A 19,842-nucleotide genomic window follows, 5' to 3' on the forward strand; every position below is an offset into this window, starting at 1 on the left:
TGAGAACCTGAACTTGAGCCGTTCAGACCTGGGAAGTGCATACAACCCAGCGCCGGCCTCGGACAGTTCCCGGCAGAGCAACCTAGAGCCTGTGCAGTGTAGACTGGGACAACACACGTGCTGTGAGCGGGGGCAAACCCAGTGTGGCTGAGACGCTGCAAGCACTCCCCAGACACCAGAGATATTTGTCTGCAGCGTTCCTCCCTTCCCAGAACAGGACTGAACAAGTGAGCCTTAAAAAGTGTCCACCCGCCCCCTAGTATCAGGGTGGAAATTAGACACTGAAGAGACCAGCAAACAGAAGCTAAAACAGAGGGAAGCACCTTGGAAATGACAGAGAAGTCTAGAGGCTACTCCAAGAATAAGACCAAAAACCGGAGGCAAGAGGCTTAAGCCCAAATCCTGAGAACACCAGAGAAGTCCTGACTCCAGGGAACATTAATCGATAGGAGCTCATCAAACACCTCCATACCTACACTAAAACCAAGCACCACCCAAGGGTCAACAAGTTCCAGAGCAAGACATACTACCTAAATTCTCCAGCAACACAGGAAAATAGCCCTGAGTTTCAATATACGGGCTGCCCAAAGTCACTCCAAACCCACCGACATCTCATAACTCATTACTGGACACTACATTGCACTCCAGAGAGAAGAAATCCAGCTCCACCCACCAGAACACCGACACAAGCTTCCCTAACCAGGGAACCTTGACAAGTCACCTGTCCAACCCCACACACAGCGAGGAAACTACATAATAAAGAGAACTCCACAAGCAACCAGAAGAGGGAAAGGCCACCCCAAGCAAAAAAATATAAGCAAGATGAAGAGGCAGAGAAATAGCCAGCAAGTAAAGGAACAAGATAAATGCCCACCAACACAAACAAAAGAGGAAGATATAGGGAATCTACCTGATAAAGAATTTCGAATTTTGGTGGTGAAAATGATTCAAAATCTTGAAAGCAAAATGGAGTTACAGATAAATAACCTGGAGAAAAGGATTGAGAAGATGGAAGAAAGGTTTAATAAGGACTTAGAGGAAATAAAAAAGAGTCAATATACAATGAATAAGGCAATAGATGAGATCAGAAACACTCTGGAGGGAACAAACAGAATAACAGAGGCAGAAGACAGGATAAGTGAGCTAGAAGATAGAATTGTAGAAATAAATGAAACAGAGAGGAAAAAAGAAAAACGAATTAAAAGAAATGAGGACAATATTAGAGACCTCTGGGAAAATGTTAAATGCTCCAACATTCGAATCATAGGAGTCCCAGAAGAAGAAGACAAAAAGAAAGACCATGAGAGAAACTTGAGGAGATAATAGTTGACTTCCCTAAAATGGGGAAAGAAATAATCACCCAAGTCCAAGAAACCCAGAGAGTCCCCAACAAGATAAACCCAAGGTGAAATACTCCAAAACACATATTAATCAAATTAACAAAGATCAAACACAAAGAAAAAATATTAAAAGCAGCAAGGGAAAAGCAGCAAATAACACACAAGGGGATCCCCATAAGGATAACAGCTGATCTTTCAACAGAAACTCTTCAGGCCAGGAGGGAATGGCAAGGCATACTTAAAGTAATGAAAGAAAATAACCTACAGCCCAGATTACTGTACCCAGCAAGGATCTCATTCAAATATGAAGGAGAAATCAAAAGCTTTACAGACAAGCAAAAGCTGAGAGAATTCAGCATTACCAAACCAGCTCTCCAGCAAATGCTAAAGGATCTTCTCTCGACAGGAAACACGGAAAGGGTATATAAACTCGAACCCAAAGCAATAAAGAAAATGGCAACGGGATCATACTTATCAATAATCACCTTAAACATAAATGGGTTGAATGCCCCAACCAAAAGACAAAGGCTGGCTGAATGGATACAAAAACAAGATCCCCATATATGTTGTCTACAAGAGACCCACCTCAAAACAAGGGACACATACAGACTGAAAGTGAAGGGCTGGAAAAAGATATTCCATGCAAATAGAGACCAAAAGAAAGCAGGAGTAGCAATACTCATATCAGATAAAATAGACTTTAAAACAAAGGCTGTGAAAAGAGACAAAGAAGGAAACTACACAATGATCAAAGGATCAATCCAAGAAGAAGATATAACAATTATAAATATTTATGCACCCAACATAGGAGCACCGCAATATGTAAGACAATTACTAACAAGTATGAAAGGGGAAATTAACAACAATGTAATAATAGTGGGAGATTTTAATACCCCACTTACATCTATGGATAGATCAACTAAACAGAAAATTAACAAGGAAACAAAAACTTTAAATGATACAATAGACCAGTTAGACCTAATAGATCTCTATAGGACATTTCACCCCAAAACAATGAATTTCACCTTTTTCTCAAGCACACACGGAACCTTTTCCAGGATAGATCACATCCTGGGCCATAAATCTAGCCTTGGTAAATTAAAAAAAATTGAAATCATTCCAAGCATCTTTTCTGACCACAATGCAGTAAGATTAGATCTCAATTACGGGAGAAAAACCATTAAAAATGCCAACATATGGAGGCTGAACAACACGCTGCTAAAAAATGAACAAATCATAGAAGAAATCAAAAGAGAAATAAAAATATGCATAGAAATGAATGAAAACACAACAACCCAAAACCTCTGGGACACTGTAAAAGCAGTGCTAGGGGGGAAGTTCATAGCAATACAGGCACACCTCAAGAAACAAGAAAAAAGTCAACTAAATAACCTAACTCTACACCTAAAGAAACTAGAAAAGGAAGAAATGAAGAAGCCCAGGGTTAGTAGAAGGAAAGAAATCATAAAAATTAGGGCAGAGATAAATGCAAAAGAAACAAAAGAGACCATAGCAAAAATCAACAAAGCCAAAAGCTGGTTCCTTGAGAAGGTAAATAAAATTGACAAACCACTATCCAGACTCATCAAGAAACAAAGGGAGAAGAACCAGATCAATAAAATTAGAAATGAAAATGGAGAGATCACAACCAACATCACAGAAATACAAAGAATTATTAGAGAATACTATCAGCAATTATATGGCAATAAAATGGACAACTTGGAAGAAATGGACAAATTCTTAGAAAAGTACAACTTTCCAAAACTGAATCAGGAAGAAATAGAAAATCTTAAAAGATCCATCACAAACATGGAAATAGGAGCTTAAATAAAAAATCTTCTGGCAAACAAAAGCCCAGGTCCAGACGGCTTCACAGCTGAATTCTACCAAAAATTTAGAGAAGAGCTAACACGTATCCTGTGCAAACTCTTCCAGAAAACTGCAGAGGAAGGGAAACTTCCTAACACATTCTATGAGGCCACCATCACCCTAATCCCCAAACCTGGTAAAGATCCCACAAAAAAAGAAAACTACAGGCCAATATCACTGATGAACATAGATGCAAAAATCCTTAACAAAATTCTAGCAATCAGAATCCAACAACACGTTAAGAAGATCATGCATCATGACCAAGTGGGCTTTATCCCAGGAAGGCAAGGATTCTTCAATATCCGCAAATCAATCAACGTAATACACCACATTAACAAACTGAAAAAAAAAATCATATGATTATCTCAATAGATGCAGAGAAAGCCTTTGACAAAATTCAACATCCATTTATGATAAAAACCCTACAGAAAGTGGGAATAGAAGGGACATATCTCAACATAATAAAAGCTATATATGACAAACCCACAGCAAACATTATCCTCAATGGTGAAAAACTGAAAGCATTTCCCCTAAAGTCAGGAACAAGACAAGGGTGCCCACTCTCACCACTACTATTCAACATAGTTCTGGAAGTTTTGGCTACAGCAATCAGAGCAGAAAAAGACATAAAAGGAATACAAATTGGAAAAGAAGAAGTAAAACTTTCACTGTTCGCTGATGACATGATCCTCTACACAGAAAACCCTAAAGACTCTACCAGAAAACTACTAGAGCTAATCAATGAATACAGTAAAGTTGCAGGATATAAAATCAACACACAGAAATCCCTTGCATTCCTATACACTAATAATGAGAAAATAGAAAGAGAAATTAAGGAAACTATTCCATTCACTGTTGCAATGAAAAGAATTAAATACTTAGGAATATATCTACCTAAGGAAACAAAAGACTTGTACATAGAAAACTATAAAACACTACTGAAAGCAATCAAAGAGGACACTAATAGATGGAGAAATATACCATGTTCGTGGATTGGAAGAATAAATATTATGAAAATGAGTATACCATCCAAAGTAATTTATACATTCAATGCAATCCCTATCAAGCTACCAATAATATTTTTCACAGAACTAGAACAAATAATCTCACAATTTGTATGGAAATACAAAAAATCTTGACTAGCCAAAGCAATCTTGAGGAAGAAAAATGGAACTGGGGGAATTAACCTGCCGGACTTCAGGCTCTACTACAAAGCTGCAGTCATCAAGATAGTATGGTACTGCCATAAAGACAGAAATATAGATCAATGGAACAAAATAGAAAGCCCAGAGATAAATCCACGCACCTATGGACACCTTATCTTTGACAAAGGGAGCAAGAATATAAAATGGAGAAAAGACAGTCTCTTTAACAAGTGGTGCTGGGAAAACTGGTCAGCCACTTGTAAAAGAATGAAACTAGAACACTTCCTAACACCATACACCAAAATAAACTCAAAATGGATTAGAGAGCTAAATGTAAGACCAGAAACTATAAAACTCCTAGAGGAGAACGTAGGCAAAACACTCTCTGACATAAATCACAGCAGGATCCTCCAAGACCCACCTCCCAGAATATTGGAAATAAAAGCAAAAATAAACAAATGGGGCCTAATTAAAATCAAAAGCTTCTACACAGCAAAGGAAACTATAAGGTGAAAAGACAGCCTTCAGAATGGGAGAAAATAATAGCAAATGAAGAAACTGATAAAGGATTAATCTCCAAAATATACAAGCAGCTCCTGCAGCTCAATTCCAGAAAAATAAACGACCTAATCAAAAAATGGGCCAAAGAACTAAACAGACATTTCTCCAAAGAAGACATAAAGATGGCTAACAAACACATGAAAAAATGCTCAACATCCTTCATAATCAGAGAAATACCAATCAAAACCACAATGAGATACCCTTTCACACCAGTCAGAATGGCTGCTATCCAAAAGTCTACATGCAATAAATGCTGGAGAGGGTGTGGAGAGAAGGGAACCCTCTTACACTGTTGGTGGGAATGCAAACTAGTACAGCCACTATGGAGAACAGTGTGGAGATTCCTCAAAAAACTGGAAATAGAACTGCCATATGATCCAGCAATCGCACTCCTGGGCATACACACCAAGGAAACCAGAATTGAAAGAGACACATGTACTCCAATGTTCATTGCAGCACTGTTTATAATAGCCAGGACATGGAAGCAACCTAGATGTCCATCTGCAGACGAATGGATAAGAAAGCTTTGGTACATATACACAATGGGGTATTACTCAGCCATTAAAAAGAATGCATTTGAATTAGTTCTAATGAGGTGGATGAAACTAGAGTCTATTATACAGAGTGAAGTAAGCCAATACACTATACTAACGCATATATATGGAATTTAGAAAGATGCAAATGATAACCCTGTATACGAGATAGCAAAAGAGACACAGATGTATAAGACAGTCTTTGGGACTCTGTGGGAGAGGGGGAGGGTGGGATGGTTTGGGAGAATGGCATTGAAACATGTATATTATCATATGTGAAACGAATCGCCAGTTCAGGGTCGATGCATGTTACAGGATGCTCGGGGCTGGTGTGCGGGAATGACCCAGAGGGAGGATAAGGGGAGGAGGGAGGTGGGAGGGGGGTTCGGGAGGGGGAACTCATGTACACCTGGGGCAGATTCATGTCAATGTATGGCAAAACCAACCAATATAATATTGTAAAATAATTAGCCTCCAATAAAAAAAATAAAAAAATAAAGTCAATGGGAATAACCAAAAAAAAAAAAAAAAAACAGCTTTGTAAAGATATATTTTCCTGTACAGTAGTGTGGTTGACAAGTAAAACAACCTGACAAACACTGACTGCTTAGTCTAGAAGTGTCGTATATCTTGACATTAACCTGTATATCATATGTTTTGTATGTCAGGATAGGCTTTTATTCACCATTTAATATTTTTAGGAACTATACATATCAGATGAGTTGGTGTTCAAAATAACTCTCCCTTTAATGAGAAATAAGTGATTTAATTAATAAGTTATTTAATAAGGGTTGATGTACATAAAATTTGCAGGCCAAGTTCCTCTGCCGAAGAAGAGGCCTTTTAAGGATGGGCAAGGATCCCTCACCTTTACCCTCTATGATTAAGGGAGAAAAATCTCTGAATAGTAAATTCCATGTAGGCATGCTTAGAGACATTGGGATGAAATCCTTGCATCCCTTTACATCCTAAATGAGCTCATTTTGAAAAAGAAAAAAGCTGAGCCTCAGAAAGATTGTGACGCTCTTATGGCCACAAACCTAGGAAGGGAGCAAAAAACCAGAGTGTCTCTGTCTCATCAGATAGTGAATATCACATCCTTATTTAGTTGGAGGAAGGGAAAAGGGACATTTGAAAGAGAGATTATTTTCTCCGTAGTAAAAACTTGGAAACCTTTTATAGTTTCCGGAAACGGTTTTCCTCCAGAACAAATCTGTTAACCATTTCTATTTCAAAGCCATGATGCATCTGACTCACTTTAGTTAAAGAAACGTAATAGGAAGTGGGTTTTCTTCTTTGAAACTCAGGTATTTTAATAGCTGAGTTTTCTAAAAGAAATTGCTATGTTATTCTAAAAAAAGAATGAGTCATGTAAACAGTGCATTTCCTGAGAAAGGTCATTATCAACAGAGTACAAAATCATGTTAATATGTCTATAGGAGACTTTTTGTGTTTAGCTGAAAAAGGCTTGCAAAGACAAGCAATATCTGAAGCGACATATTCCTAAATCTGTTCTGGGAACTGGCACGTGAAACTCTGTTGTGGAAACTTGGTTTCTTAGCAAGGGTCTAATGTGGTTTAGTGCCAGGCACATTTGGAATAGAGTTGCTTTGTGGCAGTTTCAGACAAGGGGCCCTTGGGGTTCTGTTTCTTTAGGCTAATGTTCTTGACTACAAGGTGTTCCCTTTTGGCTTAATGTGCTAACCTGGCAGGCTTCCCATGAGGACCAACCATTTTACACAGACAGCATTTTCTCCTCGTACTTCTTCCTACAGTGTAACCTTCCTGTGAGTCTTTAACAAGGTGCCTTTCTCCTTCAGCCAAATAAAACATCCCAGTGGAAGAGAATTAAGCAGGAGCAGTACATCACACCCTGGAGAAAGGCAGGACAACCCACTCCAGTATTCTTGCCTAGAGAATCCCATGTACAAAGGAGCCTGACAGGCTAAAGTCCATAGGCTTGCAGACACCACTGAAGTGTTTAGCATGCAGGCATGCATGCAGAACATCACAAAGAATTCTGGGAGCTCTAGGGGATATTCAGTGTTCTCATCAGGGTAAAAAAGAAAGTGCAGGTGGAGGAATATGCCAGTTTATTAAAAAGACTCAGGAGCTTTAGGATATGATTAAGTATCAATTTAGTATGAGAAGATTTTGTTTCACATATAGAAATTCAGGATCTTACTTACATGGCACTAGAGGAATGATGTGGAGTGGTCAGAAGGATCACTCCAGCCCATGCTTACCACCCCCATCCCCAATTGTCCACTGAACCATAAATTTCCTAGAATTGGGGGCAAATCTTATTCTCAGATGTAGCTCTCCATTTTTTTTTTTTAACACAGTGCCTGGCACATACCGGGGATTTAGGAACTATTTGTTGAAAGAATAATAGAACCCTAGTTTAGAATTCAGACCATTGAATGATAAAGACACAATGTTTCCACTTAGGAACTGCTTAGTCTCTTAGTGTCTTATAGATAAACATTCAGTTCAGTTCAGTTTGGTCATATCTGACTCTTTGTGACCCCATGGACTCCAGGCTTCCCTGTCCATCACCAACTCCTGGAGTTTACTCAAACTCATGTCCACTGAGTTGGTGATGCCATTCAACCATCTCATTCTCTGTCGTCCCCTTCTCCTCTTGCCTTCAATCTTTCCAGCATCAGGGTCTTTTCCAATGAGTCACTTCTTTGCATCAGGTGACCAAAGTATTGGAGTTTCAGCTTCAGCATCAGTCCTTCCAATGAATATTGAGGATTGATTTCATTTAGAATAGACTGGTTGGATCTCCTTGCAGTACAAGGGACTCTCAAGAGTCTTCTCCAACACCACAGTTCAAAAGCATCAGTTCTTTGGCGCTCAGCTTTCGTCATAGTCCAGGTCAACTTTGTAGTCCGCATCCATACATAACTACTGGAAACACCATAGCTTTGATTAGATGGACCTTTGTTGGCAAACTAATGTCCCTGCTTTTTAATATGCTGTCTAGGTTTGTCAATAGCTTTTCTTCCAAGGAGCAAGCATCTTTTAATTTCATGACTGCAGTCACCATCTGCAGCGATTTTGGAGCCCCCCAAAATAAAGTCAGCCACTGTTTCCCTTGTTTCCCAATCTATTTGCCATGAAGTGATGGGACCAGAAACCATGATCTTAGTTTTCTGAATGTTGAGCTTTAAGCCAACTTTTTCCACTCTCCTCTTTCACTTTCATCAAGGTCTTTAGTTCTTCGCTTTCTGCCATAAGGGTGGTGTCATCTGCATATCTGAGGTCACTGATATTTCTCCCGGCAATCTTGATTCCAGCTTGTGCTTCTTCCAGCCCAGCGTTTCTCATGATGTACTCTGCATATAAGTTAAGTAAGCAGGGTGACAATATACAGCCTTGACGTACTCCTTTTCCTATTTGGAACCAGTCTGTTGTTCCATGTCCAGTTCTAACTGTTGCTTCTTGACCTGCATACAGATTTCTCAAGAGGCAGGTCAGGTGGTCTGGTATTCCCATCTCTTTCAGAATTTTCCACAGTTTTTTGTGATCCACACAGTCAAAGGCTTTGGCATAGTCAATCAGAAGTAGATGTTTTTCTGGAACTCTCTTGTTATTTCGATGATCCAGCAGATGTTGGCAATTTGATCTCTGGTTCCTCTGCCTTTTCTAAATCCAGCTTGAATGTCTGAAAGTTCATGGTTCACGTACTGTTGAAGCCTGGCTTGGAGAATTTTGAGCATGACTTTACTAGCGTGTGAGATGAGTGCAATTGTGCGGTAGTTTGAGCATTCTTTTGGTACTGCCTTTTTTAGGGATTGGAATGAAGACTGACCTTTTCCAGTCCTGTGGCCACTGCTGAGTCTTCCAAATTTGCTGGCATATTGAGTGATCACTTTCACAGCATCATCTTTCAAGATTTGAAATAGCTCAACTGGAATTACATCACCTCCACTAGCTTTGTTCGTAGTGATGCTTCCTTCCTAAGGCCCACTTGACCTTGCATTCCAGGATGTCTGGCTCTAGGTGAATGATCACACCATCATGATTATCTGGGTCATGAAGATCTTTTTTATATATTTCTTCTTTGTATTCTTGCCACCTCTTCTTAATACCTTCTTCTGTTAGGTTATCTATAAGTGCTTATTTAATTTTTTAGTGGAATATTTGGATGTTTCTTAGTCTTAACACTATGTATATGTTTTTAACCTTGAGTTCTTCTTTTGAAGACTTTCAGTGTGGCAAGGTATCTTGAGAAAGAACAAAGACAATACTGCTTAACTTCTGATTTGTCTTCCTCTTATCCAGCAAGAAGGATTTTTATACTGTAAACTAGAATAAACCTTACTAAGGGCCATGAAATCAATGTGGAGCAGTGGTCAGAAAGGACCTATGCATAGGTTTTCAGAGATTTCCAGTCTGTACACAGAAATGCATTGCATCTATAGGTAGTGAAGTAATGATTGATCTGAAGGGGCAAGTGCCTTCAGCATAGTTAGAAATATCACAGAGGCTGGAAATTAAGCTCATCTCATCTTATATTGTGAAAGACTGCCAGACATGTCTCAGTTGTCTTACCAAGGGGATTCATCTGGAGTTTTTAATCCATCAAACTTTATGCCTCATTAGGATGGCCTGGAGTATTAACCCTCTGGCAAATTCTACCCTGCTCTGGGGTCTAGAAGTTTTCTTTGTCTCTGTCCCTCTGGCAGATATGAAGGAAGCATGCAGTGACCTTCAAAGAAGACTGAGGTGGTAATGAGTGGAGTTCTCTTGACATCTGCTAGAGAAAGATAAAAGTAATCTTAAACTGATATGGATAAAAGGAAAACTGCAGAATCTTTATACCAGTGAAATGGATGCTAATTTCCAGAAAAAAAAACACAAAACCCTGCCTATTGTTTTTGAACTCTCCGAGAAAAAGCACTGAAACTAAACAATGCCAAGTAAGCCTTATTAAACAAAAAAATTAGAATGGTTCATCTGATGTCTTGATTTAGAAGCTCATGCAATCAACATTTTTTCCCCTATATCCTATGGACAAAAATGGATGAAAGTGCAGATGGGCAAATTCACAGGCAATTGATCACCATACCTGGCCTGTTGATGCCTTATTCTTTGTCATCCTGGGTCAGTGTGGTTAGTCCTTTAAAGCTAATTCCTTTTATTTTGAAAAATATAAAAATATCTCATGCCCACAGGGATTTTGATGTGTCCTTTCACTGAGGCAAGCTTTTTTCCTCAGTCATGAATATCTTTGACCTTGATGAAGGTGTCTGGTGGCATGCCCTAAAGCCTTTCCTGCACTGTTATTTGTTTTTTTTGTTGTTGTTGTTGTTTTTAAATGCTTTGAATGAAGGCATGGAAGGCATAGCTGAAAAATTTCCATCAGATAGCTCCTATGAAAGGTGAGATAACTGGGTTCAATAAAAGTTCTCAACAGACTGGAATGATGACCTGAACCTCATGATTGATTTTTACGAGGGAGGAAATGTAAAATCTTTCACACAGTTTCAAAAAAATTAAAATATGCCTGAATAAGATGAGGTATATTCTGGTTTACAGTAGTGACTATAAGAAAGATCTAGGGCTTTTAGTTCATTGCAAGCTGAAAATGAGCTAATTTATTTTAGCTGTCAAAAAAAACTAATGCAGTCTAAGATGAAAGACATAAAAGCTTTATGTCCAGAACATAAGCGGTTCCACTGCGTGTCTCACTAGTTCAGTTTTATCTGGTGGATTGTAATGTTCCAAAAGCTTTTTCTGAACTGGTGAGAACATTAGAGGTCACTTAGATCCTGAGTGTGTGTTCCCATGGTGGTGTGCAAGGTATGCTGTGCATACGAGAAGGATAAATATGTCAGACCTTCCAGGAGCACCCATATCACTTATCTGGTGGGAAAAAGGGGACCAAGTTGCTTGAGTTGAGTAGTTTGAAAAATGATTTTCAGGTGAAACCACACATTGATATAATTATTAAATCACATATATGATATTATGAAGTATAATACAAAGTCCACATCACATTTTAAGTTAAAATATGTGACTCCGAAAACATTTCAGCTTGCAGAAAGTGACTTTTGAGGGCTATTTCAAGAACTCTCAAAGCCATGAGTTCAATTTCCTCTGCTGGTACTTTTATTCAACAAATATTTGCTTAATACCTGCTGTGTGCTAAGTGCTTGAGATATATCAGTGAGCAAAAGGAATGAAGAGTCCTGCTTTGACGGGAACATAAGTAGAAAAGTTTGCAAAGTAAAGTTTATTCTGTAGGTGAAAGGGTCAGGAAACACAAAGTCAGTTCTGAGTTATAGTCCTAGTTATAGTCCTATCCTTCTACCATTTGCTGGCTCTGTCATCTTCATCGTTTCTTTGTCTCAGTTTCCTTGTCTATGTAATGGCAGAATGAGATGTATCTACTTTTTTGATGGGAGTATTCAATAAGATAACCTGGGCCAAACACTTGGGAAAGAGATGGATCTAGAACACATGTTCATTATGTCAGACGATGGTCATATTACAGAGGTCAGGTGACTTGCTTAAGTTCACACCTTAGACAGCTACAGATTTGTACTCAAGCTCCATCTTTCAACTCCCACTTCTGACCTCTTTGTGTGAGAACACAATTCTAGGTGTTATGACCTATAAAATAAACAAGGTTTACTTTTACTTTTTCTATTATTAAAATAAGATATAGTGAGAAAAAAATCAGGAAAACACATAGAAAAAAATCGGGAAAACACATAGATTCAGAAAATGAAATAACAATAAAACAAAAATGACACAAAAACTTTATAATCATAACATCTTAATGGAAATTTAGATGTGATCTGTCAATTTTTTATTTTTAATTTTTTTTTGTTATTTACAATGTATTAATTTCAGGATACAGCAAAGTGGCTCATATGTAATATTCATAGGTATTTTTTTTTGGCTTCTCTGGTGGCATAGATGATAAAGAATCCTCCTGCAATGCAGAATATTTGGGTTCAATTCTTTTCCATTATAGGATATTATAAGATATTGATATTGTAAGATATTAACAAGTAGGTCCTTGTTATTCTATTTTATATTTAGTTCAGTTCAGTTCAGTTCAGTCGCTCAGTCGTGTCCGACTCTTTGCAACCCCATGAATCACAGCACGCCAGCCCTCCCTGTCCATCACCAACACCCGGAGTTCGCTCTAACTCATGTCCATCGAGTCGGTGATGCCATCCAGCCGTCTCATTCTCTGTCGTCCCGTTCTCCTCCCGCTCCCAATCCCTCCCAGCATCAGAGTCTTTTCCAGTAGTGTGAACTCCTAATTTATTCCTCCCTCCCTACCCCTTTCCCTTCCTCCCTCCCTACCCCTTTCCCTTCCGTAGCTATAAGTTTGTTTTCTATGTCTGGAGTCTATCTATGCTTTGTAAATAAGTTAATTTGTATCTTTTTTTTTTTTTTAGGTTCCACATGTAAATGATATTATATATGGTTGTCTTTATCTGCCTTAACTTCACTTAGTATGATAATCTCTTGTACTATCTGTGTTGCTGCAAATGGCACTATTTCATTCATTTGTATGACTGAGTAATATTCTGTTGTATCCTTGTCTGTCTGTCTACCTTCCACTTCTTTATCATTCATCTGTTGATGGGCATTTGGGTGCTTGCATGTCTTGGCTATTGCAAATAGTGCTTTCAGTCCTCTTTTTAATGCAGAGTCTTTAGCAGAGTTATATTCTATACAATCCTGACTTTTCCTATTTATTATTAAAGCACATGCTTTGTCCCATGTAATCAGAAGCTTTCTCTTTTTTTCTTTTATGAGAGGGTTGGACTGGAATATCAGCAGGGCTCTTTTTCCATTTTCTTTTGTTGTTGGTCATGCCATGTGGCTTGTGGGATCTTAGTTCCCTGACCAGGAATTGATCCCCGGCCCCCAGCAGTGAAAGCACCAGGTCCTAACCACTGGACCATCATGGAATTCCCTCAGAAGTTTTTTATTACCATCATGCTTAGTAACTACAAAATACTCTTCTGAGTGTGTGACAGTTTTCTTAACCATTTTCTTCAGAGTGAACATTTAGTCTGTGATAATAAAAATCTTGTATGTGAATATCTTTTATGGCCCTTCTGTTGTAAAAGTACCCTTCTTACCAACAGGAAAAGCCCAGACTTCTGCAGCTGGTAGTTCTGCTATGTATGCTGCTACTTCAGGGAACTCAAGCCTGAGTCTTCTATTTACCCTCTCAGACTTATTTAACCTCCCCAGGCAAAAATCTTTCTTTTTGGACATAGTTTTTCACTTGGTTTCCTTTGTCTTGGATAGCCTCTTTAGATAACTTCTTTGGCCCCCATGTCATTGCTCTTCTAGAATATTCTCTCTGAATATCCTTTGCTGTTCATTTAACAAAAACAAATTTATCCTGTACCTACTTATGTCTCTTGGTTTTCAGAACTTACCCGTGATATCTATTAGTGAGATCGCTGAAAGAGTAATGGGGGGTGTGTGTGTGTGTGTGCAGCTGTGTGCATGTTCAAGTGTATAGTTTTGGACTAAAATTCTGAAAAACCTTGGAGCACTTTTAAGTTTATGGGTTGCTAGACTCTGAAAGAAAAATTGTGTGAGTTGCTTTTGGGTTAGGTGTTAAAAGTATATATACTGCTTGGGGTGTTTATTGGGGGAAGTTTTATATAAGTGGAAAACATTCCCTGCCACTGTGATATATACTGTACACAAAAAGATGATCAATCCAGATCTTCTCTAATATAAAGAAAATACGATCCATAGCTTTTGGTCATACCATTTCAACTCTGTGGCTCAAAAATTGAAACAAATTTTCCCATAAAACAATGGAGAATGATGAAGGCTTCAGGGAAGCAAGTGTGCATGGCCTCTCATCCTAGTGCTTTTTGGAATAAATGTACAATATTACTGATGTTTCATCTGAAGGTCACAAAGTGTACACAGTGAGGGCTATATGAGTATTAGGCTTTCTGAATTAAGATTCAGAATTTGTACCTAAAGCTTGTGGCTGTGTACTGTTCCACATGACTGACTTTTACAAACACATCAAATATTCTTTTCCAGTATAATTAATGCCAATCTACTGACATTATCAGAATACACATGAAACTCTAAATGAATACGCCTTTATATTTAACTCTTAGTTCTTACCTCGAGGTAGGGAATCTTCACAAAAACAGAAATAACCTTCCATTATACCAGGAACTGTCAAAGCAGCATGTTTGTTGAATTGTAGAGATAAAGCAATTCTGTATTCAAGATCAAATGTTTATAAATCTGGAGACCAGAAATGATTCAAATTTGAATTTTTTTGCAGAATGCAGTAAGGTATTACAATGATGTATGATCACTCTGCTAACTAATACAAGTTCTGATGTCTGATTTTGTCCAAATTTCTTTACATGTTTCCCTTTTGATATTTTTGTAGCTCTAGTACTCTTGGACACTAGTTTTTAGACTCACTGAAACAATTGGATATTTTCTCAAAATAATCATACGACTTCTTGAACACCTAGTGAACATTTTTTTGGGACACATTTCTATTTTTTCATTGCCTTTATCTCTCAGTACTCTTTCTTTGTTCTCACAAGTTTAATGTATCTGAGGTCAGGAGTTAATCAGAGCCAGAACTTGGGTCCCCAGGCATGGCATTCCTTGGACCTCATGGACCTCAAAGTGGATAATCTCCACTGCTGATGAGCTCAAAGGTTTTCCTTCTCTTTGCCTTGTCACTTCTAAGTCTACTACATGACTGGAGTCTGTTCTGCCTCCCCTTGGTTTGGTTCTAAGACAAGACCTGCAGACAGGATGCAAGAGCACTATAGATCCCTGCCCCTTGCCTAACTACACTCCGATGGATGCCAGAACAAAGGTGAGGGGGACCACTGTCCTTGTATAGGTTGTACGATTTTGAGGAAGAAGAATTCTAAGCTGGATGAGGGAGGAATATGAGACAGCTGCCCTCCATTTCTCTCTTAAGAAAGCCAAGATGCTCCTCTCACTGAGAGTATAAAATCAAGCATTTCTCTGTTCAGATGGATGTGTATTTAGTCTCTTAGATGCCTGCCATTGTGATTGGTTCTAAAATGACATAAAAGTGAAAATATATGTCTTCAGTGAACTTACAGTTTAAGAGGGCGTGAAGAAGGTGAGAAGTGAAGGGACTGAGAGGAACAAAATTATGATGTCAGTGAAATACATGGGAGGTGCTTACTAAGCACTTGCTGGAAGAGTGAGTGACCAGATGTATGCCTGGTTAGTGTGCCACTGGGGGTCAGAGGTCAGAGACATAATATCTGTTTTGCGGAATCAATTCCTGAGATGGTATTTTGAACTTATCTTTAAAATAGAAAGAAGATATTTAGAGGTGGCTATGGTGGGAAATCTGGGTGTAGGGTACGGCACAAGTGAAGAGCATCAGGGAAGTATCGTGATCTGTTCAGAGGATGGTGGGTCACTTTTCAGGCTGCAATGAATATGTGGTGGGGGGCAAGGAGTAGGAGATTAAAAAGGCTGCAAAGACAGTCTTGGATCCCACCATGGAGAACCTTGAATACTTGGCATGGGAGTGTGACTTTTATTTTTTGAGCTATGGAGAGCCTTCAAAGAATTTTTAAGGAGGGCAGCGGCCTGAGGAGAGGTCTACTTTGGAAGATCCCCTGGTGGCTTTTTACTAACTGTACTTGAACCTAGAGGGAGAGGGTATGCCGAGAAGCTACTATAGTTGTCTAGGCAAATGCAGAGGAATAAGAAGGCAAGAGGGAAAGGAAACAAAGGGAGCTAATGGGGCTTAGTCATTGATTGAACTAAGGAGGATGTGAGAGAGCAGGCACTGAAGATAACTTTGAGGATCTGAGTTGGAGTAACCAAGAATTTTGGTGCTCAGAAAAGAAATTGTGGAGTCATAATGGAAAACTGATTTAAGAGAGAAGGAAGAAAATTGGCTTGTTCCTTGATACACTGAGAAAGTAGCACATAAAGGCAGACAGGGGGAGATGTCTCTTAACGAAATGTGTAGGCATTAAACACAGGAGAGAGAGCAGGCATTTGGGATCAATTTCTGCAGTGGGGAGAATGTAGAGAAGACTGTAGAGGGAGCAAGTTGGAGGTGGAAAGGAGTCTGCTAGAGGGGCAGGGAGAAGGGATTTTAAAACTGTAGATGTGTGCATTCTCCTATATTGAAGTTCCTGTTATTTTTTAAGCACCTTGTGAGCTGAATATTTTTGAGACACTCGCCACCCCTGAAAAACCAAATCTTCTCTAGGGATCAGATCATATCATCATCATTTAACACATAAAAGTTGGCATGCCTTCTTTTTCTCTGTGACTTTTCTTTATCACCTCCATGACTGTCCCAGCTCATTTATTTGTTTCTTTTGGTCTGCTATCTAAATTGTCCACTGTCTATCATTTTATTATGACTCCCAAGTTTTCAATGTTCTCTAGTGATAAAAGCGAGGTCAGGCTCCAGTTATAACAGGGGCCTGACTGTTGCTTTAAAATCAACAAAAGCTGTGACTTTGGGGGTCTCTGTGGTGCTATTTGCTCTCACTGCTTTACTGTTGCTGTCTGCAGAAAATAAAAAAAATCCAAGACTTCAGTATAAAACACAGTGGAGACAAACTCTTTATGTGTGTGTGCATTTGTGCACGTGTGTGCTCACATGTGAGTGCGATTAGCTCATCTGATGATATAATCCATACCAGTACCATGAAGGATACCAAGAGTCCCATGTGATAAATATTAATAGAAACTATTTAAAATTAATGAAGAGTGATGCCAGTCTCCCACGCCATTTAGGGGTGACTAAGCCTTAAAACTTTGCTGTCAATAATAGTTTCCGAAATGCTTTCACACATAAACTATGTTTGGCTCTAGCCTTTTTCTAACCTCACTTCCTCCTCCTCTTGCTTCCAGTAATTTGGCTCCAACAGCCCTGGCTCTTTACTGTTCCTGAAAAGTCCTAAGCATGTGCCCACCTCAGGGCCTTTTCCTTGCAGTTCTTCTGCCTGGAATATTCTTACAGATGCCAATACAGTTTACCCTCTTGCTGCACTCAGATCTCCTCTCAGAAAGCAGTTCTTCAGATGAGAACCTGCCTCCCTTTCCCCACAAAATACAGACCACCTTGTCATTCTTTATCCCCTAACCCTGGTTTACTGTGCTTGTGAGCTTGCATCACTCCTTGAAGGCGTCCATCCACCCATTTATTTGATTTGTCTTTCTCAATAGAATGTAAGCTCCAGGAGGCCTGGGACTTGGCTTTTGAACAGCTGTATCACTGATGCCTAGAATAGTGACATTCAAAAAATATTTGTTAAAATAAATGTTCAAATGCATGAATTTGATTTCTTAAAATAATTTTGTGAGGAAGGCTGGGCAGACAGCCCTGTTTATAAAGTGGAGACTGGTATGAAGAGACTTTGAATGACTTGCCCAAGGCAAAGACTTGAGATCAAGGTCTCTTGGCTACAACTTTGTAGATGTCATAGTTGATCACTTACATGCCCGTGTAAAGGGTGCCTCTGACGAGTTTTTAATCTTGGGCTTTTGGACTAGATTTAATTTCATGCATACTTTCTGATATGTTGTTTTCTTAAGCCAAAGCTTTTTGCAACTATTAAAAATTCTTTTGAAATTTTGCTTTCTTTCTTCTCTGGAGAAATCCGGGGCAAGAGGAATGTTTTATTTTTGGTGTGTTCAGTAAGTCTCTAAAGCACGTGTTTATGAAGAGCTGAGCTACAAAATGGCTTTGTCTTTCTTAGCATAATGCAAACAATCTTTAGTGTTAAAGGAGAGTGAAAAAGATTTCATGTTCCTTCCAATTCATTCTGCCACCAGCTCAGAATCTAAAGAGAACTCTGTGAGAACTCTCTGAGATTCAGGAGCAAGGCCAAAATAGAGTATGCAAAGGAAGGCTTCCTATCAGTTGCCACTGTTGCTATAGTTGTTACTGTTGTCCATTCACTAAGTCGTGTCTGACTCTTTGCGACCCCATGAACTATAGCATGCCAGGTTTCTCTGTCCTTCACTATCTCCCGGAGTTTGCTCAAACTCATGTCTGTTGAGTTAGTGATGCCGTCCAACCATCTCATCCTCTTGTAACCCCTTCTCCTCTTGCCCTCAATATTTTTCAGCATCAGGGTCTTTTCCAATGAGTGTTGCTTACTCTTTGCCTGTTACTATTTTAAATTCTGGAAATTTAAAATGTAATGTGGTACTGCCTCTGCCCTCAAGAGACTCACTTTTTATAAGGCAGGATAGTCAAGTGAACCATTAATCACACAGAATCAATTCTGAACACTGAAGAATTGATGCTTTTGAACTGTGGTGCTGGAGAAGACTCTTGAGAGTCCCTTGGACTGCAAGGAGATCCAACCAGTCCATTCTAGAGGAGATCAATCCTGGGTGTTCATTGGAAGGACTGATGCTAAAGCTGAAACTGCAATACTTTGGCCACCTCATGCGATGAGTTGACTCCCTGGAAAAGACTCTGATGTTGGGAGGGATTGGGGACAGGAGGAGAGGGGGACAGCAGAGAGTGAGATGGTTGGATGGCATCACCGCCTCGATGGACATGAGGTTGAGTGAACTGCGGGAGCTGGTGATGGACAGGGAGGCCTGGCGTGCTGTGATTTATGGGGTCGCAAAGAGTCTGATACGACTGAGCGACTGAACTGAACTGAGGAGAGAAGTGATGTTAACAGCAGTAAGAAGGATGGGAGAAGCAGTCAGGTTTTAAGGATACTAAGGAGAGAATTTATTGCCAAGATATATTGATTGATGGAGGGTGGTTAGTGAGGAGGTGCAGCCCTGTGTGATGATGCCCAAATTCCTTCCTTAAGCTGTGTGTGGACAGATAGCTTGCTGTTTACTGAGAGAAGGGCTAGACAGAAAGGAATTTTGTTGGGATGAAATGACAAGTTTGTATCTGGTCATGTCATGTTTGACATCTAGTTAGAGATATCTAAAAGTTATTTGCATTACATACCAGGAGTTTAGGATCAAGAATGGTTAGATGCATATTTTGGGAAGTTTATCAGTGGGAAAAGGAGTCAATACCTTCAAAGGAGAATCTGTAGAATGTGAATAGAGCTTTGACAGTAGACATTTCAGGAAAACACACATATTTACAGAGAGAAGAGCAAAAAAATTTGAGAGAAGAATATGGGTGAGAAAGGGTGATTCGAGAGTACAAGGTCACCAGTAATCGACTCTTCATTCTTTCTGCAAAGTTCTTATATTCTGATACTTCTTTCTTTAAATTGGCTCATTTGAGTTCTTCAAGACATGGACTTCTATATTCTCACAGGGTTTTTAAAAAGTCAACCAACTTAGTTATTTCCCATCAAGGAGGCAAAAGGTATGCATTTATCTCACCTAAAGGCAAATCAAGAATATCTG

Source organism: Moschus berezovskii, chromosome 11 (genome assembly GCF_049115385.1).
Source record: "Moschus berezovskii isolate FMDL1 chromosome 11, NW_MosBer_1.0, whole genome shotgun sequence".
NCBI lineage: Eukaryota > Metazoa > Chordata > Mammalia > Artiodactyla > Moschidae > Moschus > Moschus berezovskii.